This window comes from Poromitra crassiceps, assembly GCF_964638095.1.
Source record: "Poromitra crassiceps genome assembly, chromosome: 3".
Classification (NCBI taxonomy): domain Eukaryota; kingdom Metazoa; phylum Chordata; class Actinopteri; order Beryciformes; family Melamphaidae; genus Poromitra; species Poromitra crassiceps.
In genome coordinates, this window is record NC_139625.1 from 41830015 (window position 1) to 41843274 (window position 13260).

General features: G+C 46.4%; 1 protein-coding gene across 4 annotated transcripts in view; it reads right to left on the reverse strand.

Moving 5' to 3' along the window:
• The window catches only part of slc8a3 (solute carrier family 8 member 3), a gene marked incomplete at both ends in the record, with an annotated part of 176577 nt that overhangs the window by 51207 nt on the left and 112110 nt on the right, over window positions 1-13260 (reverse strand). The window lies entirely within an intron of this gene.

Below are 13260 nucleotides of genomic sequence, written 5' to 3' on the forward strand. Positions count from 1 at the left end.
AGAATAATATTACGACACCACCTGATGCCACACAGCTACAGAATAATGTGACGTAATACAGTACACCCTGTAGGGGAAATGCTCTTTTGGCTCACCCTCCTCCACAGGGAGGTCAGCAGTTAGATACAGAGCAGCCTCCCTGGAGCTGATGGGGCCTTCAGTGCCTTGCTCCAGGACACTTCAGCAGGGCATGAACTCTGAACTCTGAACTCACTGTGTCACCCTGCATTAAATGCTGAATGTACATTCAGTAGAATGATGGTCTACTGTCTTGCCCTGTTCCGATTCACTATTTTGGAAGTCTAGTTGCCCTTGTAGTAGAGCGGATTAGCTCCCATAAATAGAGGAATTGTGCACTTTTTGAGAAAAACGTGAAATTTCACACATATAAGGTTTATTTTAAGATTGGGAGGGAAGTCAGATTTGACCTCCAATCCAAGATGGCCACCATTTCCCCGAGTCCAATGTACAAATGCGCTTATAAAAATTGTGCACCTTTTCAGAGAAGCATGACATTTCTCACATAGTGAGTGGATACCATAAGGTTTATTGTCATATGTGGAGGGAAGGCAGATTTGGCCTAAAATCCAAGATGGCTGCCATTCCCCCGGGTCTAATGTACAAATGTGCTTATAACACTTGTGCACTGCTTCAAAAAAGCATGACATTTCTCACATAGTGAGTGAATACCATAAGGTTTATTGTCAGATGTGGAGAGGGAAGTCAGATTTGGCCTCAAATCCAAGATGGCCACCATTCCTCCCTAGTCTAATGTTCAAGTGTGCTCATACAATGATAAAAGTTGCACAAATCTCAAAGTATTTCTTGGTGAGAGTGTAGGGTCCCCTTGGTAATCTAGAACAGATTTGAAAGGTATACGTGTACTGGTCTTTGAACTAGACCTGGTTTTATGCCGTCTAGATGGGGCAAAAACAATTAAATCTTAAATTTTTTCATTTTCACAGATAGGATACAATTTTCACAAATCTCAAGGTGTTTCTTGGTGAGAGTCTAGGGTCGCCTTGGTGATCTAGCCCAGATTTAAAATGTGTAAGTGTAATGGTCTTTGAACTGGACCTGGTTTTATACGGTCTAGATGGGGAAAAACAATTAAATCTTAAATTTTTCCATTTTCACAGATAGGATAAGTTTCACAAATCTCAAAGTGTTTCTTGGTGACAGTCTAGGGTCCCCTTGGTAATCTAGCGCAGATTTGAAATGTGTAAGTGTAATGCTCTTTGAACTAGACCTGGTTTTATGCTCTATAGATATTGAATAAACCGCTCCAAACATGCTTGGTGTGATGAACACAGCTTAAGTTGTCAACGGGTCTCTGCACCAGAGTCACCAGGGGCCAGTTGCACCAAGTGGTCTTAACTATGCCTGGTCGTAACTCCTACGTCGGTCTTAGTTAAGACCAGTCTTTAGAGTGGATTTACGCCTGTTGCACCAACAGGGCTTACGTCTGGTCTTAACTACGCCGGTCGTAGCAATGCGCGTCCATGTGAATTGCCGGGGAATGCCCCCTGATTGGCACAGAAATGTGCCTCGCGACCTGCTTGGAGCGTCACTGTGCAACTACGCTCTATCAGCCACTACGTGCATCACTACACCCTCCCTCCTCCCACCCTCCCTCGCTCCGGGGGAAAATGGCGGTGATTGAGTGCCAGACAGTCTGAATGAAATTGAATGTAACGTTCCCAATTCTATGTATTAAATTCTAAAAAACGACCCTCAACTTTTGGGAAGGCTAAGCCACACAACTAGTTCATTATAATCGAACGTCATGCTTCGAAGGCGACTTTACGACGATGAGGACGGTGAGGACTCAATCACAGCAGATCTCCGCTGATAGACTACCACAGGCACAGGCACCTTACACCTCCTCCTGACCAGGCGTAATATTTACGACCGGTCTTAGTGAGAAAAAGGCGTTAAAGTTACGACCGTCGTAAGACCACTTGGTGCAACTGGCCACAGGACTCTGGAAGTGGTTCAGTGTTTGTCATTGAGATTCTGCAGTGTTGTGTTACAGCAGCAGAGCAGGATGCTCTGCTAACGGTATTGACCACTTCAGTATAAGTTAGGGAAGGGCATTGCCGGTGCAGGCAGTAAACAAGTCTCTAGACTGACAGGTCAGGGTGACTGTTGGCTTGATTGCTTTCATTACTCAAACACTGGCCAGAGTCAGAGCTGCCAGCGTACAGCCCCCTCACATCTGCCAGGTCCTGCCAGCGTACAACCCCCTCACATCTGCCAGGTCCTGCTATCAGCATCCCCGTATCTGAACTCATCTTGGATTGTTGCATTTTTGTCATTAAGCCGATGCTTTCATTCAGAGTAACTTAAAATGAGGACAACAAATAAGCTGTGGGGGCGTCTGGGTAGTGCAGTGGTAGATTCACGGCCTACCAACAGTAGGGTCACAGGTTCGGGCCCCCGTGTTGCTTCCGACTTGGTCGGGCGTCCATACAGGCACAATTGGCTGTCATTTTAAGTTTTTAGGCCTTCACACTCACAGAGCTATTGTGACATCATCGCCATGACGCCATCCATTCCCGGCTCCCCAATAACATTGTGACATCATCATCAGATGTCACATCATAGACATCATCAGTGACATCATCAGTTATGTCACAATGTCTACAGTATGTGATAGGACGGTGGGTGTTTATTGTGTTCGTGTGGGTCGGAATCTGCCCTAGTAAGTAAGATTTATGATGATGTCACTGGTGATGTCACAATGTCTATGACATCACATGTTACAATGTCTAGGATGTGATAGGATAGTGGATGTTGATAGTGTTGGTGTGTGTCTTCTTCTTCTAGTGGCTTTCCGTCAAACTGGATGCTGTTGTGATCGACACAATGTGGACTGTACTGTATCATGAGAAATATGAATGAACATATAGATTTAACATGCTCTCTTCTTTGTCTTGACATTCCTGCTGGAGAGAGAACAAAATGGTTGTGTTATGCTTAAACCCCACAGAACAAAGGGGGAAGCTCACCCTAGATTTCCCACAAGTGGGTGACAGATACCAGCACAGCTGGAGGCCGAGCCTCAAAGAGTCCGCCATTGTTTATCTCTAAATCTAATCAAAGACAATTGTTCCCCCGCAGCCAAAAGGGACAACACCCTTTAAGTTGAACTTACAGAGTGGGTGTGCCCACCCCAGCTCACCGAGCAACCATTGGCCAGAACCTTCACCAAAAGACACATGAGAGGCCAATGAGAACCCTTCGTGATTTTCCCCAAACAGTAACAAAACTGTGGGAAAACAGTTTTTAACTTTGAGTCTAAAGTAAGCTTTCGCACGCAGCTGAACCAAGGGCTGGAGGGGCCAGGAAGCCGGCTCCCCTCCCCCGCTCTCTGCACCCCCTGCAGGCCTGACCCGGGGCCCAGAGGACTCCGAGCCCACAGCAGCACCAGAAATCAGCTGAAAGGAAAAGCCGTAAGTCCCACAAGATATAGCATGCGTAACTGAGATAGTTCTACTTAATCTCAGTTAATTTAAGTCGTTTTAGTGTTATAAGTCGCAGGGGAAAGCCCCCCCTGGCGCTTCCAGACTTGCCACAGCGTGGCACAACGCCAACTGTTGACCAAGCTTCCAGGCAAGACCGCCTGACCGACGACCCTCCCAGCGCACCGCACGTGCAGGAGAAGAAGAAGAACGCCACACCGCAGCAGGGCAAACCAACGGCTGCAGAAAAGACACCGTGGCCCCAGTCACAGAGCACAGCAGACGAAGGACGCAAAAGACACACCGTGGTGCCAGCCACAGATCGCAGCCAACCACTGCTCTGCAACCGACCAAGAGAACACACGCCGGCCCCGACATCGACTCAGCCAACCTCGAACCTCCTCCTCACCGCAGCCAAACCCACAGCGCACAGGACAGCCGTGCCAACAACGGAACGATTCACTTAACCGAGTGGATCCGCGTGAGAGTTCATGGTTTAATGGTTCTGGGCAGTTAGGGTTAAAATGCATTATCATGTATGTTGACTGTTAGAGATCTGTGTGAAGTTGATGCCTTGCCTGTTCTCTCTCTCCCCTGCTCTCTCCCTCTCGCTCCCCCCTCACAATTGGCAAAACCGCCATTTTGAAAAGGAGGCGGTCTTAACACGATCAGCCCGCCCCTCAGCCAATCCTGGGGTGACATAAGACACTCCACCTTCTCCTCCCTCCTCCTCTCTCTCTCACACACACCCACACACACACACACACACACACACACACACACACACACACACACACACACAAGTGCTAATTAACACCCACATACACACACATTCAAGCCTGCTTCTGACCTGCAGACTTAAATCACTGCACACACACACACACACACACAACTCATATTGTGTTTATTCATATTAGTTGTTAGCTAGAGGTGGTAGATTATTAGTCGTAGAAATAAATGTGATGAACTGATATTTTAATCATTATGTTAATGTCAATTGATATTGTGATTTATTATTTTTATTACATAATTCTATGAATCTTGGTTGTTATTCATGAGGTATTTTATCTGTGGAAATCTGTGACAGAAGCTTACGAGCTTTGACCTTCAATTAACTGTACAATGTACATTATATCATTATGAGACTGATATGACAATTTGGTTTGTAATATTTTCTGTCAAATCTAATAAATTTATGAATATTAATAATTCATAATTATTAATAATCATATTTCATAACCAAACCAGCTCCTGCGAGCACAACAATGCCTTGCGGCACATTGCTGTCTCTCACAGAATATTAAACAGATTCCAGACTAGGGGGTCCGCCCCCTCCTCAAAGTTCCTTCCTCCGGCCGCCTCGCTCTTCTCTTCGACCTCTGGATGAAGGCCCTCGTGCCAGCACGCCAACCTCCCTCGCTGCTCGACGGCTGGAGTCCCTTGTGTTCATGTGGATGTTGCACAGGCCTTGCCGCTCAGAACCTTGAGTGTGGTAGGACAGCTCATTCAAGATTCAAGATCCCCATCCCAATCTCTGAAAACTGTCTGCGAGTCCTCCCTGGCTAAGCTGATCAAAGAAAGCAGGTTGATCATCTGGGCTGAGATATTCACTGTCCACCACTTTAATGCCGAGTGTGTGGAAAGAACTCTGAGGGACCTGATGGAATCAGAGCCCCGTCGGGGCGACAAAGCCGTGCTGTTTGGTGGAGACCCTATGTAGACACTAGAGAGAGGAGGCAGGGCTCAAAGAGTCAAAGCTTGCATCCAAATGTCACCCCTCTATCCTCTCCTGCAGGAGCACAAACTGAATGTCAACATGAGGACAGGTGAGGCTGACAACAGAACAACGGCAAAATTCAACACGGGGAAAGTGAAGTTCAGGTCAGGATTCCTCCAGGGTACTTGAAGGATCTGAGGACTCTGGTTTCTGAGACCTTCCCTAACCTACAAAATGTATGTGTGATGACAAAGACAACCTTCTAAAAGGCACTACATACACTCCTCTGAACAGGACACCAAACACATTAAAAACATGAGCTTAGATGAGATCCCTGGAGAAGAGAAAGTCTTATTTTCAGCTGACTCTGTTCTAGAAGACAATCACAAATGGCCTGCATTTATATAGCGCTTTTATCCAAAGCGCTTTACAGTCAGTAGGTACATTCACCCATTCACACACCGATGGCGGCAGGTTACCACGCAGGGTGCTGGCACACCAACGGGAGCAATTTGGGGTTCAGTGTCTTGCCCAAGGACACTTCGACATGCAGACTGGAGGAGCCGGGAATCGAACCACCGACCTCTTTTATCCAAAGCGATTAGTGGAAGACCCACTCTACCTCCTGAGCTACAACCGCCCCCAACAAAGATGCCTTGCCTGTAGAGTTCCTCAACTCACTGACGCCCTCTGGAATGCCTGCCCATGTCATCAAACTGAAAGTAGGAGCTCCAATCATACTGCTTAGGAACCTACAAGCAGGTCCTGACCGTACTCTCAAGAAGATGGATGGTGCATGATGGACAAGGTCGTTGAATGTGAGATTTCTGTAGGGACAAACAAGGTGAAAGGATCTTCCTGTCAAGAATTCCTTACCATGAGAGAAATTATGAGCTTCCCTTCACCTTTGTGAGACGGCAGTTCCCAATCAGATTTTTCTCTTTCTCTTTCTCAGTTACCATCAACAAAGGTCAAGGGCAAAAGAATGACCCAGTTGGCATCTACCTACCTCAGCCAGTGTTACCTCATGGCCAGCTCTACACAGTCTTCTCCAGGGGAAGGCAAGCCAGCAGCATGAAAGTACTTATTGAAGGTGATGAGGAGCGAATACCATCGTCGATATACTGTAAGGAGCTGCTGTAATCCTGTATTCATACAAGCATTTCCATAACATGTTGCGCCCATTAGGACAACATTAGAATAAACTATACCAACATTACAAACAAGACGGTATTAAGGAATGAAAGGGATCAGAGCTCAGAGCGGAGAAAAGAGATGCAACAAATTCTCTGGTGTCCCTAAAATGACCATAAGTAACATAACTGCTAGGTAAAGAAAGAGCTAAGGGGAAAAGGTAATGTTTTTCTTTCGTGGTTCATGTTGGTGAAAAGGCTGCTAGGAACAGAGCAAGGCTGTTGCATATGTAAAAACCAGCAAACAAAACAAAGACTCTCATCGAATATTCATCAATTGCGCTCCTCCACTCCGGCTTTAATAAGGAGAAAACAAACCCAATCAGCCCCACATCAGCGGTTATGAACAACAATATAATCGCCGCATTATATATGAAAAGTGAGAAATGATCATATCATTCACATCACTGAGATCGCGCTGCACCTACTGCGGTGGGGGAGAATTATATGTAACCCTGCTGCTAATCAGTTGTGTGTGTTTCGTCTCATTTCGAATCCAAACGATTTCACCGTCCTTGAGTGCATTCATAAAAGATGATCTTGCATGAGAAATAATAGAAAAAAGCTTTTTCATTATCTCCTCATCATGAAGATCAAACATTTATAAGGCCTGATCAAACATTCATTACCTCCTGCATTAAAAACGTAAGTAAACATGTATCCTGAATTACCCATTGTAAATATATAATGTGCTTGCAGTAGCATTGGAGTTTTGTTGTAATCTTTCTAGTATCTTTCTACTATCTTAAATATAGCCAATTCGAAATTCTACAGCTAGCAAATCGCCTCCATCAGGAGTTATGTGCTAATTTCCTGGAGCTGGTGAACATTAGAAATTCATAAAACAAAAAAGCACATGAGTTTTCACCCTCTTCCCCCTGCCGGTGTGTGAGACTTGGACCAAGCAGCTACGTTGATCTGTTCAGACTAAACTTGGCCATTGGCGTGTGTCTTCCTTAGCTCCGGTTGTCGCTATCTATCTTCGTCTCTCCCTCTGTCTGAGCAGATCTCTCTCTCTCTCTCTCTCTGCTTCCTGTACTTCCTTTACACCTCTTCTGTCCACAGCACTCAGAGGGGTGTTAACTTAGCCTGATATTCAGACTGAATCATCAACTCATCAACTCATTTCCTCTTCTGAGATTGCAGTCACTTCAGAGCATTTCTATGAGGGGGCGGGCTTCGGTCTTCCCTAACCAATCAGAGACCAAGGTGTCCACGGCAACCGGCCGACAGGGCAGCCGCAGTAGTCTTGCTAGATCACTGTCTGCTGGAGCTGAATATCTCTGGGCTCCCTGGCTAACTAACACACAAGAACAGCCTGGCTAACACACAAGAACAGCCAAATCCACAACTGTGGAGTGGGCGTGGCTTCGAAGGTCTGAAGCCAGGCTAGCGTTAACTCTGAGTTGTGTTTGATGCAATGAACTCAACAACTCTACTGGAGAAACCTCAGTGGCTGGAAGAAGAAGAGTTGTTCTTCTGTAGAATGGTGTGTGTGTGTGTGTGCGCACACACGCGTGCGTTTATGTGTTTGTTCTTGCATTTACACTTATGACGACTACATCTCCTCACAAGGATGTAAATATTAGGAAAACCCTCCTGAGTGAGTCTATTTTGCTGCTCCTCGCTCCTTTAAGGGGCTCGTTTTGGATTATGGTTTGGGTGTAGTGTACTGTAAGAGCACTGAAACACCAAGCCAACAGTCAGCCCTCAGCCATGTCTGGGCCCTCAGTGACCATCTGTGGCCATAATCTTTGGGGTGTGTCCTGTACTGTTGGCGCTAGTTAGTCGGCCTTGTCGGCGGCTTTTTTAGACGATTCAACATGTTGAATCGCCGTCAGCAAGAGAAATCACTCTCAAGCCGTTTTCCCACATGCGTACCGGAAAATTACCTGTAAGTCAATATCGGACATTTCCCTTCACACTTCGGCATGTGGGAATCTATCAGCGAATTTGCCTGTATGTTGGGGGGCGGGGCGGCACTGCAGAGCGGTTGGGGAGTGATGTGTCGGCAAAACTCTGAATGGTTAAATAAGTTTGCTTGTTTATCCGTTCACCTGCGTCGCGTTGAAGCACTTTTTACAAACTGGCTTCGTTTGATGTGTCCGGGCTTGCCTTCGCTGTCGGCAACGTAAGCAAAATACTTCCACATATCGCTTCGTGCATCTGCTTCGTCTGTGTCCCTGTCGGGCTGTGCCTGTGACTGAAGGAGGAGGAGGACTGTGGCCACAGAGAGCGAGCAGGCAGGAGAGAGGGGAAAATCAGCACGCCCACACATTATTATCACAGGATCATTTCGCCAGTTTGCTTTAAAGGTCCCAATTCGTGCAGCTGTAACCTCTTAAAAACGTGTGTCTCTGGTCCATAAAACATGATTCTGGATTAATCTGTCGAAAATATAGCAAACCCGTTTGTTGTGACGGAGTTCTCACTTCCTCATCTGGTCGCTTTCCAAGAACGGCCTGTTTCTATAATATATTCAGAACTAACAGTTCCCATTGGCCGCTGAGGGAGAGCCCGCCCCAGGCTCCCAGCGGCCAATCAGATTAGCGTCTGTGGACCAGCACGCTAGGTTGCGAGTTATCGTTAACTAAACGGTACTACGCTAAAGAGGACATCTCAAAATGCCTAGACTTACCGAATGCACCTCTGCAGTTGCTGGATCACGTACAGTTGGCGTCGCTCCAGCTAGAAGTGTTAATTTTGTGGCTATAGACTAAATGGTGCAGGTAGCTTGTGTGAGAGAGACCCGCGCAGTATGCAGGAGGAAGCTAGTGACGTCCCGATTCCCCCAGATTCCCCTCTGGGCAAACGAAGCGTTTGGGGGTGTGGCTTGGAGGAGACTGCAGAGGGACGCTGGATAGGGACAAATCCAACTGAGGCAGTTCTGAGCGTGTGACCACTCATTACAGGGAGGGCTGACAGCAGTATATATGCATTTACAAGTAAAAACAGCTTTTGCACGGAATGGGACCTTTAATGTGCGCGAATGATTAGATTATGCCCGCTGGAACATTAAGCAACGTGTGTAGGCTACACTTCGCCCATGATTGAAGGACCGCTGTCGCGGAAAATGACTGGACCCGTTTCCACTTGCGTCCCCTTAAGAGCATACCGCTCTTCTGACTGGCTCGAAACTGGTGAAATGTCGGGGACGACGGGGTCGCGCTTATACCGGCACGGCGCCTTTCTCACATGCAGGCATTAGACCACGTTCCGGTCATTTTGCGGTACAAAGCGCATGTGGGAAAAGGGCTTCATTGGCTCGTCAGCTGGTTAAGCGAAGCAGGCCACGAGAAGAGAGGCCACGCACAAAGTTCTCATTTTTCAACTTGATCTCATCTGATCGGTCAAATACACAAATATTTTCACAGTGCAGCCTTGGGGAAAGCCCCTTGAGGCTGTCGCTGTATAATATCACCCAGAGCAATGACTCTCACCCACTCCACGGCGTGCTGGTCAAACACAGGAGCACTTTCAGTGAGAGGCTGATCCCACCCAGATGCAACACAGAGAGGCACAGGAAATCGTTCCTGCCTGTGGCCATTGGACTCTTTAACGCCTCACTTAGAAGAGCACCTCGGAGACACTCGGTCTCCCTGAGACTGAGTCAGCCGATAGGTTAACTGTGCCTGGCTGAGCCACATGTAATGTGCAAGCTGACTTAATATAATTCCAGTGTGCAATAACTGCAATTTGACACGTACTGTAGGCTACATTCTACTTTATTATACTTTACTCTACTTACTCTACTTTATTTTAGTTTACTCTATTGCATTTTACTGCATTTTACTTATTATATTGACTGTTTACGTTTAGGGAGCTACTGTGTGATACTGTGTTATGCTATGTGTGTTCTGAGTGCGAGCAGCTGTAACTTGTCCCAATTTCCCCCCGGGGATCATTAAAGTCTTTCTGATTCTGATTCTGATTTAGTGCGGCTTATTTTTCTGCCTTCCTTTCTTCTTCCACAAGCAAAAAACCAGGCAAGGGCTGACAACGCCAAAGCCATTTGCAACTTCTTATCAGACATTCTTGATTAGAAGTACCTGTATAGAGAGCCAAAGTGAAACGTCACTTCCTGCTTTCTCCCTGTACCAGCGCTGCGAAAAATATGAATGGCGGTGGACGGAGAATAAGGTTAAATTTTTGATCCCGTTTGAATTGGGCCACAGGGTGCCAACGCTAATTTTGTCAATTTAAAATGTAACTTGCATGTCAAGAAAGTCACAGTTTGTCGCCAAACTGTTGCACTAGAAGTTATAAATCAGAAAGACTACATACACTGTCGCCTAAGTGATGTCACTTTCTCTACTGGCAAAGCTGAAGACCGGCGACATGCCACGAGCTTCCACGAGCTATGTCGTTTTTATACGAAACTAAGCCCTACGTTTCAGTTTGACGACAAACTGTGACTTTCTTGACATGCAAAGTTATGTTTTAAATTGACAAAATTAGCGTTTGCACCACGTGGCCCAATTCAAATGGGATCAAAAAAGTAACCTTATCTCCATCCACCGCCATTCATATTTTTCGCAGCGCTGGTACAGGGAGAAAGCAGGAAGTGACATTTCACTTTGGCTCTCTATTACGAAACCGTTTTAAGGGGCTAAATGTGATATTCAGCTCTACTAGATGCCCGCACACCACTGTATATCTAGCGAGACAGGCGAGTTATATTGTAGTGAGCAGTGAACTAAGCCACGCCCCCTCTCTGTGTTGTGAAAACAGGCTTTGCTGTCTGTCGCACACTATTGAGAGCCAAAGTGGACATCACTTCCTGCCTCACCATGCGTACCAAGGTCTTTTTATCCCGTTTGAATTGTGCCATGAGGTCCATATGTAAATTTTGTCAATTTAAAAGATAACCATCGTTTGTCCTGAAACTGAAACATAAGTTTAGTTTTGTATGAAACCGCTCAATCGACTACATCTCTCATGTCGCACAATATAGCCTACATCACGCCAACAACAACAGGCGGAAAGACATAACTTATGCTTGTGCGTAGGCTTTCTGATTTATAACTTATAGTGCCACAGTTTTACCACAAACTGTGACTTTCTTGACTTGCAAGGTTCTCTTTTAAATTGACAAACATGATATGTGTACCCCGTGGCACAATGCAAACGTATCTCTCCGTTCACCACCATTCATATTTCTTTTTCAGGCGCTGGTGCGCATAGGGTCTGACCAGAAGAGGAGGGACTTTGGCTCTCTATAATGTGTGTGACAGACAGCTTCTGCCTGCCTGTGTTTGCGTGCGTGTATGTGGGTACAAAACACCAACACATAAAGGGAAGCTAAAAACAAAAAACAACCCAAAAAACAAAACAAGCATGAAACAGAAGCGGTGAAGTGTTTTGGAGTGATGCAACAGTCAGTCATAAAGACTCATACCTGCACAGTAAGCGCTCTTCATCATGACTCTTCTTGTGAACTGCAGACAGCACTGCCAATAACCTAACCATAATGAGCTGTGGTGTTCGGAGGCACCAGCCGCCTGTTAGATTGTGCACCCTGCGCACCAGCGTGTGAGCTTCTCTCATCCCCTGGCCTTGAGCGTGGTTAGATAAGACCGCATTAGATAACATTGCCTGTTGATAAATGCTTGTTGGCTTCCTTCAGCAGACATTACCCACGACGACGGGCTACAAGAAAACAAACAAAACTATAAAGTTCTGATGAAAACTTGCTCCGATTTGACTTCTCCTCACGGCCAAGAAGCCCAACGACAAGCTGGATGTGCCTCGTTGTGAGTAGCATGGCCCTGGCCAAGAAGGGATACATGACCTCAATACATACTGCACAGCTAGCATACATACATACTGCACACAAGCTATTGAATATGAACAGACTCCGCTCTTTTTAAGTTCATGAGATTTATACTCTCATACCAACTGAAAGTGAAGTCAAACTGTCCTGGTTGTGAGTTAGACTTCTTTCTAACAGCGAACAAAAATAAATCAATAATGTAATTTCACCCACAGCAATTTGCTTGCATTTTACTCACCCGGGAGAAAACAGGTACGCACGCACGCACGCACGCACGCACGCACGCACGCACACACACACACACACACACACACACACACACACACACACACACACACACACACACACACACACACACACACACACACACACACACACACACACACACACACACACACACACACACACACACACACACACACACACACACACACACACACACACACACACACACACACACACACACACACACACAGGCACATGTATGTAGAAATAGCTACCAGAGTCTGCATTTAGAGAAAAGGTGTCTGAATATAATAATGGATACTTGTTTAAGATGCTGCTCTCCCAGACTGCCGTTTCTCTTACATGCAGATGACAACGCCGTCTGGGGAAAAGTGGACCTAAAACGCCTACAAAAAGTATCAACTGATCAACTGCAACGCCACTGCCGCGTCAATGTGACTGTAAAGTGTAAACAATGATCGCAGCAGGGCACAGAAGCGGAAGTCTTGGCGCGGACATCCACTCTACACCGGAAACCCCAAAACATCAGCCGTCTGTCCCAGAGTCTTATTAGTCTTATTAGTGGTCAGGCTGATAGACTGTGGGCTCACAGACTGGGTGCAATATGACAGCATGGTTGTCCTCAGGCACTAAACAGAGAGAGGGACGGGGGTTGCCGATGCCGTGGAGCAGATACAGGAGAGATGTAAGAGAGGTGTAAGATGCACCTTATCATGCCAATAAAGCCCTTTTGAATTGAATTGAAATACAGGAGAGGCGATGGGAGGGGACAGCAGAGGTAGAGGGTGAGAGAAGGGCCTGGGGGGTATGAGGGAGGCTACAAGCAGTGAGAGAAAGAGAGAGAGAGAGAGACAGAGTGAAGGAGAG